Genomic DNA, 21,408 nt, shown 5'->3' on the forward strand with positions numbered 1-21,408 from the left:
CTGTTTGTGGTGGGACGCATAGAAGTAGCAAAGATGGTGACCCTCCCTCGCCTACTCTATTTCTATACCACCTTAATAATCATGATCCCCGCAAACTGTTTACAGACCTAAATAAACTACTGGTAGATTTCACATGTAGGCGGGCAGGCGCAGAGTGGCAATGTCCAAAGTGCTCAGGCCAACCGTTGATGGAAGACTAGCCACACGAGACAAACTCTAGTACCGTGCAGCCCAACTCCAGTGGTTCAGTCAGTGGCTTCACGCTAGATTGGACCCTAAGAGGGACGTCCTAGAGGGCACTCCAGCCCTAAACGCATTATTTCGGATCCTGCTGTCTCCAAAAAAAACCTGCCCCTGGGAGCACGGGGAAACTCCTGACGATATGGCACTGTGGGCTACGTGGTCTACAGCACACTCGGACTCCCACACCATACTCACTGGACCTGCCATTACAGGCCCTTATCCAGGACGGGGGCTCTGCAGGGAATACTAGCATGGGCACAATATGGTATAACCTGCATAGAAGATCTCTTCAGGGGTGGCAAATTATTGTCCTTTCAGGAAATGGTAGAGGCATATGAGTTACCTCCAGGTCAATTCTTATTACATTGAGCAGTGACATTGACAGTGCAAAACCATTGGGGTATAGAACTAGCAGAACCTCAGAACCACCAAAGTAGTGGAGTACTCTGCCCCACCATCAGTAGAAAAGAGCAGTCACACTTCTATACCAGGCCCTCAGCAGATGTTAACACTCCCCCGTTGAATTAAATAAAAAATGGGAGGTAGATCTGGCAATCCCAATTACTGACGTGCAGTGGGCCACAATCCTTGCCAACACATTCCTGCAATGTCATATTTAAATGAATTAATTACTTCTTTCTAAACAGAGGGTAAAATTATGAGAACCTATAGCATACAAAACACAGGGTGCCTGCACTGTGGGGAGCAGAGGGCTGAAATGCTCCACATGGTGTGGAGCTGCCCTAGGCTGCAAGAGTACTGGGAATTATGTCACAGATAGGACTCTACCCTGCTCTGCACTGACCTGCCTGCTAGGGGGGTTCCTTTGTCCGGCTAAGCACAAGATGACCACAAAAATGTAAGTTTTAGCCCTAATCCAGACAAAACAAGAAATTACAATGAAATGGAAAGCCACCACAAGCCCTCTGGTACACAAATGAACAGGGCACCTCTTGACGTGGTCAGGAGCACTACTGTTCCAAGAGGAGAGGGTGCACCACCATAGACATAGCAAGAGCCTGGGATACCCTGGTTGTTTGCCTCAAAGAACCTGACACTAACTCCCCTGAAGGTTCCCTGCCCACGGATCAAGACCCTGAAGACACATGACCATTGCTAGATGTGAGAACGTAGGGAAGGGTGGCTGGGAAGTAGACTACATACATGGGGAATGGCACACCACCGGGAAAGCGGGCACTTTGCAATCATATACCTGGATATAAACTAGAATGGGGGATGCAGAGGAGGGAACGGAAGTTTGGCGTGAGTAAACTTACTACTTGTGCATGCTGTGAAGGGTCAGATGATAAAAACAATGTATGATATCATATACTTTGACAGCACATCTACCAATGATGTGTGTATCACATGTTACGGAAATACAAACCTTGAATGGGTTCTGACCTTTATGTGTAATGCACTATATGTTAGCTGGTAAAAGAAATAAAATTTGTTTAAAAAAAAAAATAAAAAATGAGAAGAATGAGTGACCTCCAGTTTTGCTTCTGCGTATGCAGGAATGCGTGAGAGTGAGGCAAAACATAGATGTCTGAGTTGGTGGAAGTATACAGTTGTTCGGGTATTCCGGTCCTGTGTTGTGTAGGGCTATGGATGTGTGTTTGAGAAGTTTGAATTGCCTGCTCTTATGAATGGGGAGCCAGTGAAGCTCCCTGAGGTGTGGTGTGATGTGGCTGCGGTGTCAGTGGCCAAGTGCGAGTCTTGCTGCTGTGTTCTAGATGGTCTGTGTAGGACTTATTTGGAGATTCCGTCATAGAGTGTTGTCTTAGTCCAGCCTGCTGGTGAAGAGTGCTTTCGTGGCCATCTGTCTGGTGTTCTGAGGCAACCATTTGGAGATCTTTCACTGCATGCGTAGGGTGTGGAACGAGGAGGTGCAGACTTGAGGCGTCATGTTGAGCTTGTCATCAAGGATGATCCTTAGATTTCTTGCATGGTCTGTGGGAGTTGGTCCTAGTTCTCACAGCCACCAAGTGGAATCCAATGGGGAGGCCTTGTTGCTGAAGACCAGTACTTCCTTCTTGTCAGGGTTGAGCTTCAGGCAGTTGGTTCACATCCAGGCTGCCACCATGGTCATGCAGTTCGTTCTGCTGGTGTTTGTCTTGCCTGTCAGGGAGAGGATGCGCTTGGGTGTCATTGGTAGAGGAGATGACGAATGGCAGATTTGGAGCCAAAATCTAAAGAAATGCCCTGTAGAACTCCACAGGAAGTCAATTGACTCCTGGTGTTTTGCCCAACACCATGGTTTTAATGGCATTATGGATTTCTGGTTCCGTAACAGGGCTTCTAGTGGCTCCTGTTCAGTAGCAGGGAGGTGTTGTAAAGCAAGGCTATCTAGTGGTATGTCAAGCTCCGATGGAAGGTTCGTTTCCGGTGAATGATAGAGACAGTCGTCCCGGAACGCCCCATTAATATCTTTTGGGTAAAAAGGGTAACACCATTCAAGGCAAGTACATGATAGGGACCCCCTCTACTCTCAGGATGGATCAACCAAGCTAAAATCTGTCCTGATTGCCCTTCCTCCTCGTGTGCCTAGCTTATCTAGCTTTTGTAGTTGTGGCATCGGAGGCACTCCAGTCCCAGGTTGTAAGACTCTTGGGTTTCCAAGAGGCATGCGCAGGCCTCCGGGTTTGCGGCCTGTTTATTATTACAGGCATGGAGGACGTACTCCGGTTTCAGGAGATCTCGTTCTAGGTCGCTCCAAACTCCCACTGACCGCTGCAAGCAGTGCTTCCTCACAACCACCTTAAAAGCCTCCCATTCCAGACCTCTACTCAAAACTGTCCCTGAGTTAGAGGCAAAGTATTCCATAATGCGATCCACCAATGCGTTCCTGATGGAGGTATTTTCCAGGGCTGCAGAGCGCAGCCTCCACGTGGATATTAGTGTGCGCTCATCTGATGGGTGCAGTGTCATGAGGAAAGGGCTAGGGTCTGAAACAGTGCAACCAAGATATTACATATGCGAAATTTACAACTAAGGGACATAGAGCAGACAAAGTGATCAATCCTGGTGTGTACTTGATAGAGGCCTGAGTAAAAGAGATAGTCTCCGTCGGGTGTTCCATATCCTAAGGTGTAACCCAGGAGTGGAAGCTAGCAGCAGTTCTTTGGGTCATCGCTCCCAGTAGAGGGGAGAAGGGGTAGAGGTCCAGAGTCGTGTCAAGCACACAATTAAAATCTCCCCCGAGAAGGTAGGCCCCCTGTTAGACAGTCCAGACACATAGGAAAGAGGCCTGATCTTGATTTGGTACATAGATACTGTCCAGCACAATTTGCTTACCACAGAGCTATCCCCTCACAAAAAGATACTGACAACTATCAATGACTACCGTTGTGGCCGCAAAGGGGACCCCCGCCTGCATCCCGATCAGCACCCATGTGCAAAGGCTGAGTAGGTAGTGGCGTAAATATGACCCTGCCACTGTCGCCGAAGGCGATCAGCCTCTACACCAGTGAGGAGAGAATCCTGGAGGAAAGCAATATGAACACCCCCATCTCTTAATGTACAACAAGATTTTGTGTCGCTTAGCCACCAAACCCAACCTGTGTACATTCAAAGTCATCAGTTTAGAAGTATTAACTAATGTTGCCATGATACAGAGGAGTCCTCAATCAAGTGTAACATACCACCCCCAACTCTCCCTTGTGCTCCATCCTCACTTCCTGGATGGCATCGAACAACAATAAACAACCAACATCCCAACTCTCCAACCTCAGAGCAGCCCAGTAACTGCTGGCCTCTCAAACCGTAGGTAACAAAGAAGTCAGCAATTATTGGCATCACCAACCTTTGGTGTCCGGGATGGTGATATGGGGGGAGGCAAGAATAAGTCAACATTACAGCCTTCAGGGGTGTGTATCAGCCCATACTCTGGAAATGTTGCCCTCTAGTAGGTTACGGCTCTTCCAAGTAGCAGGAGGGTAATTTAAGCAATGGTTTACGCAGTCTGAGGAGTCACCTTGTGCATGTCCAAACCGTTGAGGTGTGGGGATTCAGAGTCTGAGGAGCCCGTTTAGCATTCTGAAGCATTACTATCATCTGCATCAGAAGCCCATGCCTCAGTGAGCAACACTTCTGCCTGCAGTGCTGCTGGTTTTTCCATTGCAGATTCTGTTTGAGTGGAACTTGTCAGGGCTTCCCCTGCGAGCTGTTTCTTAATCTCTGACATTTCTGATGTTGCGGGTGTGACTTCTCAGCGCCAGTGTGCAGCCTATCTGTCTCAGCTCAGTAGGTTTCCAGCCACAAACAGGCTTCAGTGCAATTTACGGTTCACCACCCAGAATGGGCCTGCGTCCCTTGCGTGCTGCAGCAGAAGGTCCCTGTCCTTGTAATGTTAGAGTTTGGCAACCTCAGGTCGAGGTGGGCGGCCTAGGCTGCTGGGCGAGCAGGGACTCTGTGAGCTATTTCCGGGGCAAAAAAGGGCGAGAGCTGGGATGGGACCATGATAGACTGCAGCCAGGGTTCCAGGTAGGTCGCCGCATCTGTTCCCTTGATCCCCTCTGGAAGTCCCACTATGCAAACGTTATTGAATCTATTGCAGCCCCTTGCGTCTTCTGTGCAGCTGTCCAGCTCCAGGACCCATTCTGTCATATGAGTGAGTTGGCCTTTTATATTATGGTGCAAGGTTTGTAGGTCTGCAAGGAATGGTTCGGTCTCTTTGACCCTATCCGCTAATTTCTGATGTTCTGCACAAAGCAGGCCCAGCTCAACTGACACTATTCTTATATCTTTCTGTAATGTGTTTTTTGTATCTTTCATGGCCCCCCAGCATTTTGTCGAGACTTGCCTGCAGGGCCTGGAGTGAGGGATCCGGGGAGGTTCAGAGTTCGACATGTGTGGATGGGATCCGTTAACCGCCTGGCGCGGCCCCTGTGTCTTAGTCTTTGGTTTACTTCATCAAAACCCCCCCTTCACCCTCCCATTGCCTCCCCCCCCCCCATCCTCCCAGCGAGAGCAACTATGGCCCGCATGTCAGCAGCTCAATCGAACTGGAGTCGGCGAGGTAGGTGGATGCCCCACCGTACCACTGCTGTCACAGAGTAGCTATCGGAGTCAGGGAGGCAGTGAGCAAAGCAGTGGGACAGTCCCCTGAGTTTGGGTCTCCAGTGTTCCAGAATGGGCCTCCCAGTGTTGTTTATTCTTCTCTTTTTCATGTCTCAGCCTTGAAAAAGCCCCAGGTTGACTACCATGTAAGAGGATTGAATGGCTACGACTATGATGTCAATGTTTTTGAAGATCTAAAAAACTCTTTATTTTGTGTGGTTCCACCTAATTTTCTCTATCAGAAGAAGGACTCCACCTGCCGTTGAGACCGGTTAGAAGACGTGGACTCCAAGGGTCAGTTGGATGACCTCTTGTTAAGCTACAGGGACAAAACAAGCTGATAGAAATACTTTTCCTGAAAAGCCCAGCTGACCAGTTCCTATGCACCTGCACTGGACACTACTAATGGTTTCTGCTGGTGTGAGTCTTGACCCACCCTCCCCTCAGTGCTGTTCCTGAGGTCCTAGGACCCTTAGCTGAGTCAAAGTGTGCTCCTAACATAAGGAAAAACCTGGTCAATCCTTGAGTGTGATCATGGGAAAACTGTTAATCTCTTTCTTGTGGGTGTAGTTGGATTCTTCCCTTTAGTTTCTTGGGCAAAGCTTCATGTAAGTGTCTGTCATGTGGGTGACTGTCTAACATAGCTTCCAGCATTAAGTTAAAATCTCCTACCCATAACATTTTCCTCTTTGGGACTTCATGATTTTCTCTAGGAAATTAAGAGTTGATGACACCACGCATTGGCCAATAACTGGCATGATCCAGAGCTTCAGTCTCCTGGTGAGGAGATCCTCTCACAAACTAAAAACCTTTCTTTTTCAATGCAGCAGGGACAAAGTCACTATCAAAGCACTCCGGCTTTAAGCCGTATCAAAGTTGTAATGGACAGATGTCCATCACGAATCCGCACAACGAATGTCTGTGGTGCTTCGGGTTGAGGAATGACGCATCGTTGTTGTGGGCTCTGTCGACAGATACAAACTAAGGTCATCAAGTAGTGTTGCGCTAAACTCTTCCCTTGCTCTGAAGAAGACTGTAGTAGCCATTTGCAAGCTAGGTCATGATCGAGAATGAGGTACAGGTATCCCTCAAGATCATCTCCCTCGACCAAGTCTTTGAAAGAAAAACTAACATCATAAGGAGAAGCACTCTTCTCGCCAATTCAAAGCTAAGTCACCTCTGGCTCCATCTTCCCTGGAGCTGGAGGTGGTGGAGATGTCTCCTGCACCATTCACAGCAGTTCCGATCCAGGATGGTCCCCTCCATCACCTCCTCTGATTCTTGTGGTGTTGGTACCCATCTACCCGGCATACCTAGAGCCAATGTGGATCTGTCTGGCTTCTTGCAAACCATGATGGGCCTTTTTAAGAAGGGGGCTGTCTACACCAAGCATGCTGCCTGCCTGCTTGCCTACCCTGGGCCAGATTGGAGGGCAATTTGTTATTTTGCCATCTATACCCTTGGCGCCATCAGGCACAAAGCTTTTCTACCTCAAACTCAGTCCAGGTGCTTTCACAACACACCCTCGGATAGAGTCCAAACGGACATGACCTTTGAAGGGGAACATCTCTTTTGGCAAACATCAGATGCTGCTCTGAAGTGTTTTAAAGAAGCCAGGTCCACCAGGAGGTGAACATGGTAGTGATGGATGCCTTCTTTTTTTGGGATAGGGTGCACACTAGGAGGACAGACTTTGCCTTCCTTAACTGAACCGTTGTGTTGACAATAGGACTCTGCACACTTTACTCCGCTATTCAGTGGTAAAGTGTTTGTGCTGTCCCCTTTTAACTTGGTACAATTGGCATAAATCTAATTGGCACATTAAATGTACTTATAGAATCCTAGTTTAAATTACTACATGTGTTTGGGTCATGCAAATTCAATGCTAAAAGGCTCCAAGTGGGCTGCAGGATTCATTGTGCCACTCACTAAAGTAACACTGTAAAATATGTCTTTCTGCTTGCCCTTGAAGCCTGTGTGTGCAGTTTTAAACTGCCACTTCGACCTAGAAAAGTAAACCTTTTACCAGGCCTAAAGCTTCCATGTCATTACTTATAAGTCATTCCCCAAGGTAGACCCTAAATGCCCAAAAGTTCAAGGTGCATGGTATTTAAAAAGTAGCACCTGTATTTAAAGTTGTATATATCCTGGCAGTGAAACATTTTACAAAGTTCTTTTTGTCTGTGACAAGGCTAGCCCTCCAATAGGAAACCACTGAGTTGCAATATAGCAATTTATAATGCTTAGCTTTCATTGGGGAGCAGCTGGAATTATGAGACAAGGAATCAGTTTAATAGTAAAGGTCAAGTCGCATTTTATATTACTATTTTAGAAATTACATTTTTATAAAGTTGTGATTTCTCCACGGTTCTGCCGCTGTCCAGTGTCCCTTGACTGTTAATGGCTCTCCTGTAGTATTATTTATATTGTTTCATGTGGAGAGATGTTTTTCTTCCTTGAGCAGTATGGCTTGGAGGGCTGTGCAAGTCCCTTCCTGAACTTCAAATCTTCCCACCTTGTCACTGGCAGATGTAAATCACACCTACGCTTGCCCCCTTTTGTCTTTCTAGTGACCCAGTGGTGAGGTGAGTACTGCTCCAGAAATGGTTTGGAGTGACCACAAGGAAGGGGTAACCCATTTCATAGCCATAACTCTGGGGGTGCACAGGGAGCGCTGACCAGGGTAAGATGGGTTCTACCATGTTGGATTTAGGTAAAGATGGGCACTGTGGGATAGTTTACAGTATGACACACAAGAAGTGCTGCACAAGTGGGTAGGCTCACCCCTGGGAACTTTTAACCGATTGTTTAGGGAGTGGACAGGACTTTTGTCCACCTGCAGTCTGGCACTGGGCATAAAGGTGGCATTCCCATTGACCCTATCAGAGTACTTCTAGACCTTTGAAGACTCAGAAGGACTGCCACTTGAAGGAAGAATGGACCACGAAATTACTCTCATGGTCAGTTAGCTGAGCACCTGTTTGAGCTTGAGATACTCAACAAGCTTCCAGAGGCCTTTCTGGTAACTGCCCACCTGACCATTTCCAACTTGACATGCCCTGGACATTACTGCTGGCCTCTGCTGTAGTGAGACTTTGCCTCCGAGTACTGTCTCAAGGTCCTGGGCTGTTGGCTAGTGTCAGTGTACGCTGACGTTTCCTGAAACCTGAGGCTTAAAAATGTCCTACCAACTTTCTGATCTGAGAATTGATGTAGAAATCTTTCAAGCCAATCTGGCAAAGGTGCGTTGCCACTGAGGCACAGATTGCAGGCTGTTCCGGCTATGTTCTTTTATGCAGCAGCAAATCTGAACCAGTGGTACCTCACTGAGAAGGTTTTCCGCCCTGTGGAGCCCATTTTGGCTAAAGACTGCAACCTTACCCCACTGGAAGAATCTGAGCTACACAAAAGTGACTAAGTCTGAAGGTAGAAATGTTCCCCAGATAAAGGAGTGGAAAGTAGATGGCCAGTGAGGGACATTCCCTGTGCGTTAAATTTTAAATGTTCCCACTCAGGACTTTCCTCCAAATAACAACAGCTTCTCCGAGACCTCATTCAGCGGCTGTTTGACAATGTGGAGTCCTCTTTGACCCCAGCTTGCTGCCTTTTTCCGCTAAGGATTTTTGACTTCCATTCCAGGAGCTGAGTCAGTATGTCAAACATTTCACCAAGATGAACCTGGTACTTGTTCGGCCTGGATGGAGTTTGCGGAGTTCTGCTACACTGAACTCTACGAAGCGCAGAAAAAAACTCTGTTGCGCTACACAGAGTTCCGTGAGCGGCGGAGTTTGGGTAAATTGGACTGTTGATGCTGATTTCAGCACCAGGAGTTTCTCCAGAGCGAACGGCATCACACGAAGCGCCAGAGGGCGCTAACTTCTTTCTGCCACTCGAGTAGATTGTCTACTCGAGTGACAGCTTCCTCAACGCAGCTTTCTGATCGCGAGTGGTTGCGCTCGCCAATGTAGCGATTTTTCTCGCTCGCCAACAAGAGAAAAAACTCAGCACCGCATCACTTTGCGGAGGTTTTCGGAACTCCATGCAGAGTGGGGAAAATTCTGCAAACTCCTCTGGCGGAGCGGAATTCTTTGCCCACCCCTAGTCCTTATACCCGCCTGCGCTCCCTCATGGTCGGCCTTAACGTTTGACTCTGTCCTTATCAAACCTTTTTTTAAAATCATAATTCTTGTTCTAAAAATTGGATTTTTGTTGTTTTGGTGTCGTATTTGTTACAATATTCTCTATTCTTTTAAATTAGTTTGGGACTTTTCTTGTTTTGTGTTCTTACCTTGTTGCTGTTTGAGTAGTGCAAACATACTTTACACGTTGCCTCTAATAAACCTGACTGCTCTTGTGCAAAGCTATTAGAGGGTTAGGCACAGGTTTATTTGCCGACTTTGTTGGTTCACCATGGCATGGATTGAGATTATTTGAGGAGGCTTCTCACCCCTCTCAACAAATACACTGATTTCTTACACATCCCCACTTTGTCTTTCACTTTGAGAGGATCTGGCATTCTAATCGGTAGGGCAGAGTCTGCACCACAATTTTCAGAACCTACATATTCATGTGTGGAGGTTGAGCAATGTAATCTGAGCATCTTTCAGTTCCCCCCTTGAAGTGGTAGATGTGATCCTTTCTACACGTCGCCAAAATCTGTGCATTCAGGGAAGTGGAACAAATTTGTTTCCTGGTGCGCTGAATTAGAGATGGATCCTCTTAAAGCATCCTTGTTCATTGTATTACAGTTTTTATTGTCCTTAGGTCAACAAGGCAGTGTGGTAGCTACGGTCAAGAGATATCTTTCAGCCTTGTCAACGTTACTTCGTCTATCAGACAACCCTTCCTGTTCAAATCTCTGAAAGGATTCACAAACAGGTAGTTACTGGTTCCTTTCATAGTGCTACAATGGGACCTTAAACTGGTTCTAACTTTTCTTATGGGAACTCTGTTTGAGTCCCTATAAATGGCTCATGATAGTTATCATCTCCATAGTGTTGAGTAGAGGAAACTTGTCTTCCACTACCTCCTTGTTGCGGTCCCTGTGGTCTACACAAAGTTCTATGTCGCCTGAAGACTTGGTAGCCACCACTAATGGTGCCAGCCACTGAGAGGCTTCTACTGGTTCAATTGTTCCTTCCTTGCTAAACCTATTCAGCTCCATTTCACCAGCTCCTCAAGGGAGAATTCTTGACTTTGCACGCAATAGTTTTTACACTATCCTTCAGTCTGATACGATGAACGTATCCTTTGGCACATCCCACATTATCTGAAAACACTTGAGGAAATTCCTGATGGAATAGGTCTGGCATGGTATCCACCCTTCTGACCTGCATTTTTAGGTTTAAATCCCTAAAAGTTCCTGGTGCGGCCAACTCAAAATGGTGTTGCCTTTGACAGGGACACAAACATTTCCTAAAGCAAGATTCCATTGAAATTCTAATTCTACTTGAAAATAACCAATTAGGTTTACCCCAGTAGCTGCATGGTCGTGGATCTGGATCGCAAAGTCTCACCTTACCATCAAAATAGCGAACGTAGTCTCCATCAGAAACTGGTGATATTCTTGCACACAAATCCATCATCATGGATACCTCTATTCCATTAAGTTTAACAACATCCGAGGGAAGTTCACATCGCACGTTTGTTACACAACATACATCATTAACAATTTGTAATACAACATCCGTATCCTCTGCACTCTCTTCATTTATCTTCTCCTTTACTGGAGAAGCTTTGCACCACTTGGCAAAGTGCCCCTTTCTCCCACAATGTCTACACATAACATGGACAGCAGGGCATCCTTTATAGTTTGATAGATGATTAGGATTACCACACATATAGTATTAATTATTTCCTCTAGGCATATTTTATTGTTTTTGCGATAAAAGGTAATTGCATAAAACGCTGACATTCCATCTTTAGATTTTTGTAGACCAAGCAAACATTGCATAGAACATTCAATTTGTTTGGCAATGGTTAACACTTCAGGTGGATCTGGATAATTTTTTGTCCATACTCGTACTTTACCACTTTTACACTCGAGCATAAATTGATCTCTAATTCTTTCTTCTGTGTTTTTGCCAAAGTTGCACAAAGAAGCTAACGTTCTGAGGGCAGTCACAAAATCTTCTACAGACTCATCATCATTGTGCTTTCTTTTTCCAAAAATCAAAATGCTGTAAAACTATAGATATTATGGGCAAAAAATGAATGCCTGTTTTCTTAACACCTGTATCAAATTCATTTTAAGTATCGCCATCACTGTCGGCACCCAAATCAGGTAAGTCCTCAACAGGGGCACAAATAGACCTGAACCTCGGGGGAGGTGGGGTAGCACTTCAAACAATGGTGTGGAGCTATCCTTAGAGTCAATGCTAGAAACTAGAGTAACAAATTGTGCATTTGAAACATAATGATCAAACAAGATACAAATACAGCAATCTTGCTATAATACATTAGACAGTGCTTATAGACTACTGACAGAGCTCTTTAAAAAGGGAATGAGTGATTTGACAACTAAAAGGCAGCTGTTACAGTTGCACTGTATTGAACTTTAGAACCAGTTTTCACAAAGCTATTTTCAGATTATGACTTTTTTTTTTTTTATTCCGTCTGTGAAATGACAGTGAGCTTGTGGAATAAGTTTAATTACATCTTTAGAAATAAGGTCCTGCCTCGCTGTTACTCAAAGGTGTGTTTTCAGTTTGTTAATTGGACATTTCAACATATGCCTTTTTGAGGCTGCAAACAAATACAAGCCTCAGATCTCTGAGTTTAGTAATTTACTGCCCCTGACTCCGAGATGGATGAAGTCACAGGTTTTTTTCTTAATGCATCTTTCTTTCCTTGTAATATTGATTAAGTGAATGCCAGTCACTTGGCAGTATTACCCTCTGAAAATTCCTCTGGCTTGAATCTGCACTATCCTAAATAAATATAAAATAGTTGTTGTCAGTACAGCACATTGAAAACTGATACAATGGATCATTACCTTAGATGTAAGCACCCAGCAGCCTTTATCCTCACACCAGGCAGGCTACATGTTTACCAGTTTGTCATTATAATACTGGGACAAGAGTTACCCAAAGTAGTGTTTTCACTGTGCAGTGCTTTTTGCATTGGTGGCCTTTTATACCTAACATCAGAGTTATGCTGCTGTTAACCAGACCCAGACGTAGTTTGAAAGGAGAGTAAGATTTCATAAGCATTTTGCTGCCTAACTACACTAGGTTGAAGTGACAGGACAGCTATACTCTGCCTACACAAGGGGAGTGCTGATGCACTTCCTCTGTGTGGACACTACCATGGGTAAAAAAACCACACAAGAAATACGTAAAAGCATATTTTACAGCTGCCTTACGATATAATCTTCGAAACCAATCACTGAGGTGTTTGCTTTATGCAGCAGAGGTATACCGCTGGTAAAACATACATTTTTGCGCACGCTTCACATAGCTGAGCTATATCTCAGTTTCGTCATAGGTCATGTGTCAGACACCTGAGCTATCCCTCAGGTGACAATGCTCCATTACCAAAGGGCAAGAGCCTAACCCACCAATTCTGCTGAATTTCTTCGAATCTTGCTAATGGCCATGCATTTTGTGTCTGAATGCACCCTCTAAATATATGGAATGAATGTACATGGAAGATATCATCTGAGTTGCGCTGTTACTTATAAAATGCAACAAACACCCTTAAGCACTGAAGTGCTGAATTAACAACAATTGCTATTTACCACAGTGGTTACTGCATTTATGTCTTAGCAATTTATCTTGAGACCTCCTCACTGTTTTCTGATGAAATCTGTAAGGAGAAATGTGCAGTGTGGTAATTGGTATACAATTCAAAATTCTTATCTGTATGCAAACATCCATTGGCGCGTGGATTAGAATTTGTCTAAGTGAAATCTGTGTGCCTGATTCACAAAGGTATACTTACACGTTTTGTGTAAGTTTACACTTTTACAGTATTCACAAAACTGCATTTTAATGTTAAGTTTACAATGTAGTGTGGTTAGTTTTACATATTCATTGCGCTTTAGCTTCAGGCTTTAGGCCTTTGTGCATTTTGCCCTGAATATATTTTATTCATTTGCTAATAGCTTGGAGCCTCTGTGCACTTTGCTCTACGTGCTTTTTATTAGGCTTCGTACTGTTATTTTTCAAATAGCCAGTTCTACGGTGTTGTTTTTTATTCATATCACACTGGTTTGCCTACTTCAGCACTGGAGTTCTCCATAACATATTTACTCTGTGCTTCAGTCAAGGATACAGTCTGGTACATTGCCGATAGACGTGGTAAGAGTTTAGACTGGGCATTCCTGCGTAGGGACATTTTGTGATCACGCTGACATGTTAGTTATAAAATTACTTCCTTGTCCCAGTACACGCAAGAGGGAGATTCTGACCAGGGAACCACAACTTGACGCTGACTGCCTCGTTGCAGATGCTGAACCGAGATCACAGGTCTTTGCTCAGGTATGAGGGCTGATATCTCCACAGTGATTCTAATAGGCAAGCTAGAAGCTTAACATGCTGTGCTCTAGACAGAACAAGCAGAGGGAGAGTAGAAACTGTTTGACAATATGATAGCATTGTTTTTATGTTTTACTCTCCTGGTAACTATTACAATCCTACTGTGTTGTATCGTTCTGGTTATTGCGGCTCACGCCTTAATATCTAAAATACAGTCGTTTTATTAAAACATTACATAAAACTTATACTGTCCTTGTCATTTGTATATGAGATCATATTGGAAATAAGAGAGTTGGTTTGGATCTGAGTAACCACGACTTCCCTGAGAAGTTCCAAAGATGTCATGCGCTCGGCTGCCAAATCATTCCTTCCACATGGGAGAAATGAGGCACTGCTAGTTAGCCGGAGCGAAAACCGGATTTAGGGTGACAGAGTTCTTTACACGTGGGTCAGACTCAGTCCCCCACACCGTTATAGATCCTGCTGCCTAGAAATCCAGTAGTCTCATTTAGAAGAATGAGAGCCCACGCGACATGGCGCCCAACGTTTGGTCTGGCTCTAATGATTAGGTCCGACTGACTCTCTTGGTCTCATATATATTTTGACTCCTCGGTTCCATATACGGAGACGTCCGTGGGGCTGAGGGTTTCCGCCGCCACGGCATAGGTGTCCTATTGCTTAGTTGTTGGTTGTTCAAGCTTGAACTTTGAAAAGAAAAAACCCCGATATTGGTGTGCCTTCTCTGACCTGCAGCTGTTTTTTAATAAAATAGTGAATCCTAATGTAGTGAACATAGCAATTAATATGCGACATCCGCTCACGGGACATCTATTGACACATGGACTGACAGTCCAGGGGGGTCCAGTCACTTTTGTGGTGGACGCCCATGCAGTCTATAGAACGGAACTTTTTTATTCTTGGGTCGCTTTTCCAGCAGTGGATGGGGGAACAAATACTTTTCACGAATACACAATTGCGAATGTCCCTGGACAATACAGGGCTTATGCTTATTTAGAAATACCTCTATCTTATCAAGAACACCATAATTGGCTTGATGGCGCCCTCCCACACACAATAGCACAAGTACTTAACGGACGTACTTAAACAGATTCAGGAAGAATATGGGGCTGCCCCTGCCTTGGATTTGGGCATGCAGTTGCTGGGCAATTTTGCCACAGTTTCTTCTATTATTTTGAGTAATCTCAAAGGAGAGGCAGTAGCACTAGCAGTGCGTATGCGTCTTCGGGATGTTCCGCTGCTTCAACAGGAGCGGGAGCTTCCGAGAATAATAGCGGACACATATTCTAGTATTGGTCGTGATACCCTAGGGGCTAGACCACAAAAACCCCAGTTACAGGGTAAAAATAATAAAGATAATGCTAAACAAGCAACAACCTGACGGTTCGAAAAAGCGCTGGGAAAAGAAACAGCAAACACCTAAGAAGGATGATGGGCAGTCTCCGCAACCGGAGACCCCACAGAATAAGTATAATCTCAGGAATAGGGATACTTTGAAGACGCCTGATAGATATCAATATACTGATACACGCCAATCTCGTTCCTTTCAGGACTCCTCGGAAAAGAGAAGTGAGAGAGGTGGGCGGTCAGAGCGGAGGACGGAGTACGTGAAACCGAGACAGGATTCACAACGCTCAGCGGAGGTTTCTATTAAACAAGAAGAGAAACCGCTGCAACAGAAACAGCAATTTAAAAAGAAGAAAGTGGCAGCTGTCTCAGTTAGACATGCCGCTCAAGAAGAGAGTTCTCTTGACGAACAAGACATGGGCGTTAGCACTGTTAGACAGCGCGGCAGAGGTCACAATAGTTCGCCGGAGTCTTCTAGAGCATCTGGAGGTGAAAGCAACTGATGACTTCATACAAGTTGGGACGGCGGATATGAGAGTCTCTGATCCTGATAGAGTATATGAAGTAACTCTGCGATTGGAAGGGGACATTGACCGTATTATAAACGCAATTTTTTGGGACCATGTGGTAAAATCATATGATGTTCTGTTGGCCGAACAAGATTGGCCACCTGACTTTGTTCGCGACTGTCCAGTTGGGGAGGAGGTTATTACACCTTCCTTCTCACCACTTGTTCCGAGAGAACTAGCGGAGTCCTATAGTAAATCATGGGCTCTAGCACAGGCTCCCGACTTGTATAGAAATAACGTGGTGTGGGACAGACAATCACCTTATCATGTAATACCGATAAAGGGCGAACCTCAGCCACAACCGCAATATCCTATCAAATTTGATGCTAGGGCATCGGTTAGAGAAATTCTTACACAATTGGAGTATCAGAGTGTAATTGAGCCCTGTGTCTCGCCGATGAATAATCCCTTGTTTCCGGTTGCTAAACCGGACCATTCATATAGGATAGTGGTGGATTACCGACATTTGAATAGTCATACACGCACATATGCAATACAGAATTCACATAGCGCAGCGCTTATGAATAATATAGTGCGTAAAAAATACAAAACAACATTGGATATCTCGAATGGATTTTTCTGCCAGAATATAGCACCCGAGAGTCGGGACTATACCTGTTTCAGTGCGTTTGGCTCTCAGAAAAAATGTTGTTGTTTGCCTCAGGGGTATAAGAATAGCCCAGGACTGTTTTCGGCTCGTGTAACTGAAATGCTGCATGAGTTCGACCCTGAAGCATTATCATATGTTGATGACATATATCTGACAGATGATGAGATTCTGCAACATCTAAGGCGTGTATCGCGCATTGTTGTGGGATTTGCTGATATTGGCTATAAATTCAATTTTAAAAAATCAAAGATTGCTTTCCTCAGCGTCATTTTCCTGGGTTATGAGTTGTCGAGTGAGGGCAAGAGCTTAGCACCACATTTTTTGGAGAAATGTGCTTTATTGCAGCCTCCTAATACGGTTCGGAAGCTCCAGTCATTGTTGGGGTTTCTGAATTTTGGCAGAACTTACATTCCTGAATTTGCAACGCGTATAAAACCCTTATACGAGTTGATTCGCCCGAATTTTTCGAGTAAATTTTGGACGATTGAACATACATACATACTGCGAGAATTACAGAGTGATCTTTTAGCAGTTAAACACTTACACACTCGGGACAATAAGACACATTTAGTGATCAGGGTAATACCTGGGGCTGTTGGGTTTACTTATGTCACCTTTAATGAAGGGGAGACTGTCCCGATTGCTTACAAATCTCACTTGTATTCTGCGGCAGAGCAACGTTTTGCACAAACTGAGAAAATTCTCACTGCAGTACAGATGGCTGTTATTAAAGAAAGACCGTTGGCCCAGGGTCAACGCATTGTTGTCGTTTCCCCGGTTCCGGCCTTAGAGGCTGTTACAAAAGCGAGTGTTCCTAATTCGAAGGCTCTACACCCGCGATGGATACAATGGGCTACGTCTTTGACAGCCACTGATGTAGATTATGTATTTGACCCCAAACTGCAGACTCAAGAATTTCTTCAATACGAAATAGAATACCCTGTTCCTGCTGGTACATTGCCTATTGACCAATATGAGGTGGTCATGTATACCGATGGCTCTGCGCAACCGGCGGTTGGGACTAAACAACGGTATTCTGCTGCATGTGCGGTGGTGAGCGGCACTATGGAGGGGGAAGTGTTCTGCCCCCGACATACTTATACTAAAACCTTGGGAGATTGCACGGCACAGCTGGCTGAGCTCAAAGCTCTATTGTTAGCGTTGGAGCATGCGGATCCGGCACTTTTAACCTTGCTGGTCTGTGACTCCTACTACTGTGTGCAGTCTTTCAACGAATATTTACACTATTGGAAGATGAATGGGTTCAGAGATTCTAAAGGCAACACCATTAAGCATAAAATGTTGTGGGGTCAGGTTGCGGATCTGAAGGAAACGCTTCCAAAAGTCCATGTTGTGCATACACTTGGACGCCAGCGCGTTGGAATACACGTTGCTGGGAATACTTTGGCTGATGATGCCGCGAAATCGGCAGTGGCTGTCGCCACTGTGGCCGCAGTGACGCGTTCGAGTCCCAAACCAGACAGAAATTTCGGCTGCCATGAAGGCTTCGGCTGATGGCACGCCCTTTCCTAAAGGATTTCCTTCAAAATATAGTTACTGCTTGAATAGTGCGCTAAATGCTACTGTTACAATTCCAGGCATTGGTGTACGTGAAGTTCCCAATAAAATTGAGAGACCTCGATTGATTTCTGCAGCACATGAGGGGGTGGCTTCTGCACATGCTGGGGTGGCTGCCACAATTTCACTTTTACAGGCTCGTTACTGGTGGCCTGGTCTCTATAAAGAGACGAAACAGTATGTCCTTTGTTGTGACATTTGTCAACAAATTAAGGCTTCGTCGGCTAGACGCCCGCAGCAGACGCCCCTTCTGATTTCAAACAAACCATTACAGTGTGTGTACTTGGATCATTGTGGTCCGCTGACACCAGATAGTGCATACAAATATATATTGGTTGCTGTAGATTCGTGCTCCAGATTTGTATGGGTATGGCCACAACGCTCGGCTGACGCTCGCACTGTTATTAAAGATTTGCGCATCTTTGTCGATATATTTGCAGTTGCGGCTTTTCATTCGGACCAGGGCCCTGCTTTTGCCTCTAAGGCATTCAGGGACACCATGGCTTCGTTGGGGGTCCAACTCCAATTCTCGTCTCCATTTCATCCCGAGGGAAATTCTGTCGTGGAGCGTTTAAATCGTGATTTAAAGCAGTCCTTAACAGCCAGAGTTATAGGTACGGGTCGTGGTTGGCTAGCCCACCTATATGGAGTACAGAGAGCACTTAATAACTTGCCTAGAAGATCACTGGGGGGTCGTACTTCATATGAGTGCCTGTTTGGAACACGAATGTATGTTCCTGATCTAGATGGTCCTGGTGTGGAGGTGGCAGATACGCCCTTTGACATAAATGATCGTGTCACTGTTTTGCAGGATTTACAACAATTCCGTGAAGATAACTCTTCTGCCAATGCTGCCTCCTCAGGAATTAAGGATGAGCCGGTAACACCTACTGGTTGGATACCCAGGATTGGGGATCTAGTGCGTGAAAAGGTCGCAGTTAAAAAAGAATTTGGTCTTTCTTATCGAGAACCTGTCCCTGTGTTGGGGGTAAGCGGCACAAGAACTGTGATTTTACCGCCGCTGCGAGGGGCCAAAGGAAATCGCTTTGTTTCCATTGATAATGTCAAGTTACAACATGTGGCCGATTCTGCTCAGCAGACCAAGAGGGACACCCAGTAGTTCCGGAATCCCTCTCACTACTGGGGAAGAAGTCCTGCTGCAGGTGATTTTCACCGACACTGTTTCCTCTCCGAGCTTGGGGAGGGTGGATAATGATCTTGCGATTGTTCCACCGACGGTGATTAATATGGAATCTTGTGATCAAATTGCTGTACGTTCTACTGATGTTTCTGAACATGTGGTTTATAGCGTGCCACGGCGGGAGCCTCCGTCTGCTTCTTCGTTCAGAGTTGCACCTTTTGCTAGAACTGCTTCTGGCTGCTTCAACGACGCTGATAATGATGGGTCCGGCTCCTCGTCTTCAATGTCTTCTGTCCACGGTCCACGACGGCTGCTGGGATGGCTTAAACGACCATATTTTGTTTTTCCTTGGAACTATTTTTGGCTGTTTTTGGCCGTGATGACTATTTTATTATGGTTGGAATTTGTGGTTACTTTTTTTCTGATAATACATGGTCATTTTCTTCCTGATCGATCTGACATTGAGCACGTGGAGACTGTGTTAAAACCACATTTTTCGTCTCATATGGTTCGAAGAGACTTGTCCACAGTGAACATTTCTGCTATACCAGTTCCGGATGGCATTGTGTGGGATAAAGTAATGTTTGATATATATGGTATATATATGGTACCGTATGTCCTCAAATTATCAATGAATGATATTGTTATACCTGGCATTGTTTCTGATGATTGGGATGTGAAGACAGTAGATTCTATGCTAACGGATTTGCAATATTATACTGTCTATGACGATGAAGATGCTTACCAGTTTAGAGATAATCATGGTGACATGTTTTGTTACAACTATTATGGACACCACTTTATTCATAAAGCTAGTAGCCCTAAGTCCATGTTTAATTATGTGCAATGGGAACATTGCTCGACTCCTCCACAAGGGAGTTCAAAAACGTATTATGACAAATTTGCATATTTTACTGGGCATGATCCACGTAATGCTAGGTCCTACTATTTTAAAGTTACACCGTATTCTAATAAGCAAATGTTATTGACCGATACTAAATTACTGTATTCTAATTTGTTTGTATCTAAACTGTCGGTCGAGGGATATGAATACTGGTTCAAAACTGTTGACTTGAAAAGTGTTTGGGGTACGAAAAATTGGCAAATGCGAGGCAGGGACACGTTATTTAGAGCATGTATTATCCCTGTGCAGATGATTTTCCTCAATGACACAGTACAACAGACTAGCTGTTTGGGCTTAGCGACGATTAAGGAGTTAACTTTGCCTAGTATACCTGTCCCTTCTAAATAAAAAAATTGGCAGCACTATGTGAATGCTACTTTTAGTGAATTTACACATTGGGTCCAAAATGGTACACTTAACACTTCATCGTTACGTCCAGGCGGGTGGTTATTATGGCCTGTAGACACTAATATGTGTCATCAACGTTTTGTCACCTCTTCAGGGGGGTTCAGGACTAGTAGGGCAGACCCTCGTTACGTTTCACCAGAACATGCTGATATTATAACTACATACAGTGTGGGGAAGCTTTGTCAGCAATGGTTGAAGTCATCCACGCTGGATGCAGTTAAGTCACATCTCATGTTACTGTCTAATAATACTGATTTACAAGATTTTTTGTCAGGTCCCAGAGTACCATGGAAGAAAAGGTTTTTATACGAGGTTTATAATGAGATTTGGAAGCTTTCACAACAAGAGGCTGCAGCCCGGTTGAGGCAGATTGATCAGGAAAATCTGATGCAGACCTTGTCTGTTGTTGATAATGGCATGCATACCCTTTCTGAACGTGTTTACACGATTGACAGCATTGTTTCCTCTGCCATTGACATTATTAAATCGGACATGTCTTCTTTATATCATGGGCAGAGTCAGACGCGGTCCATCATGCAGCTGGGTTGGACTCTTCAGACCTTGAAGGCGGGTCGCGTTCCATGGCAGCACGTTCGTGCCAGAGAGATCTTTATCTCTTTTAATTTGACTCGTCAACAACAACTGATGGCTAAAAAGGAAGCGACATATGTTATGTTAAATATTGAAAAATTAGAGAAACTGCCTTTCACGGTAGCTGAGATTCCGTCAGCTGAATGGTTGATCCATGGGGTTATTAATTTACCTATCTCTACTTTGCAATTTACTTCGTGTTTGAAGCACATTCCGGTGGGTAGATATGAACTATTGGGAGACAGTTACATACACGAGGTGTGGGACCTTCCCTTTCAGTACAGATGTGTTAATGGTTTGAAGGAGGTTTTTCTTAGCGGCAGCGAATGCGAAGCTTCTGTCAGCCATTCAATGGTTTGTAAACAGCTGTCCTTGCACGGGGCGTGTAACGCTTCGATTGCTAACTTAGCTTGTTATCTGAAGGGAGTTCCAGTCCCTGTTATTAAAAACACTTTCCAGGT

Source organism: Pleurodeles waltl, chromosome 4_2 (genome assembly GCF_031143425.1).
Source record: "Pleurodeles waltl isolate 20211129_DDA chromosome 4_2, aPleWal1.hap1.20221129, whole genome shotgun sequence".
NCBI lineage: Eukaryota > Metazoa > Chordata > Amphibia > Caudata > Salamandridae > Pleurodeles > Pleurodeles waltl.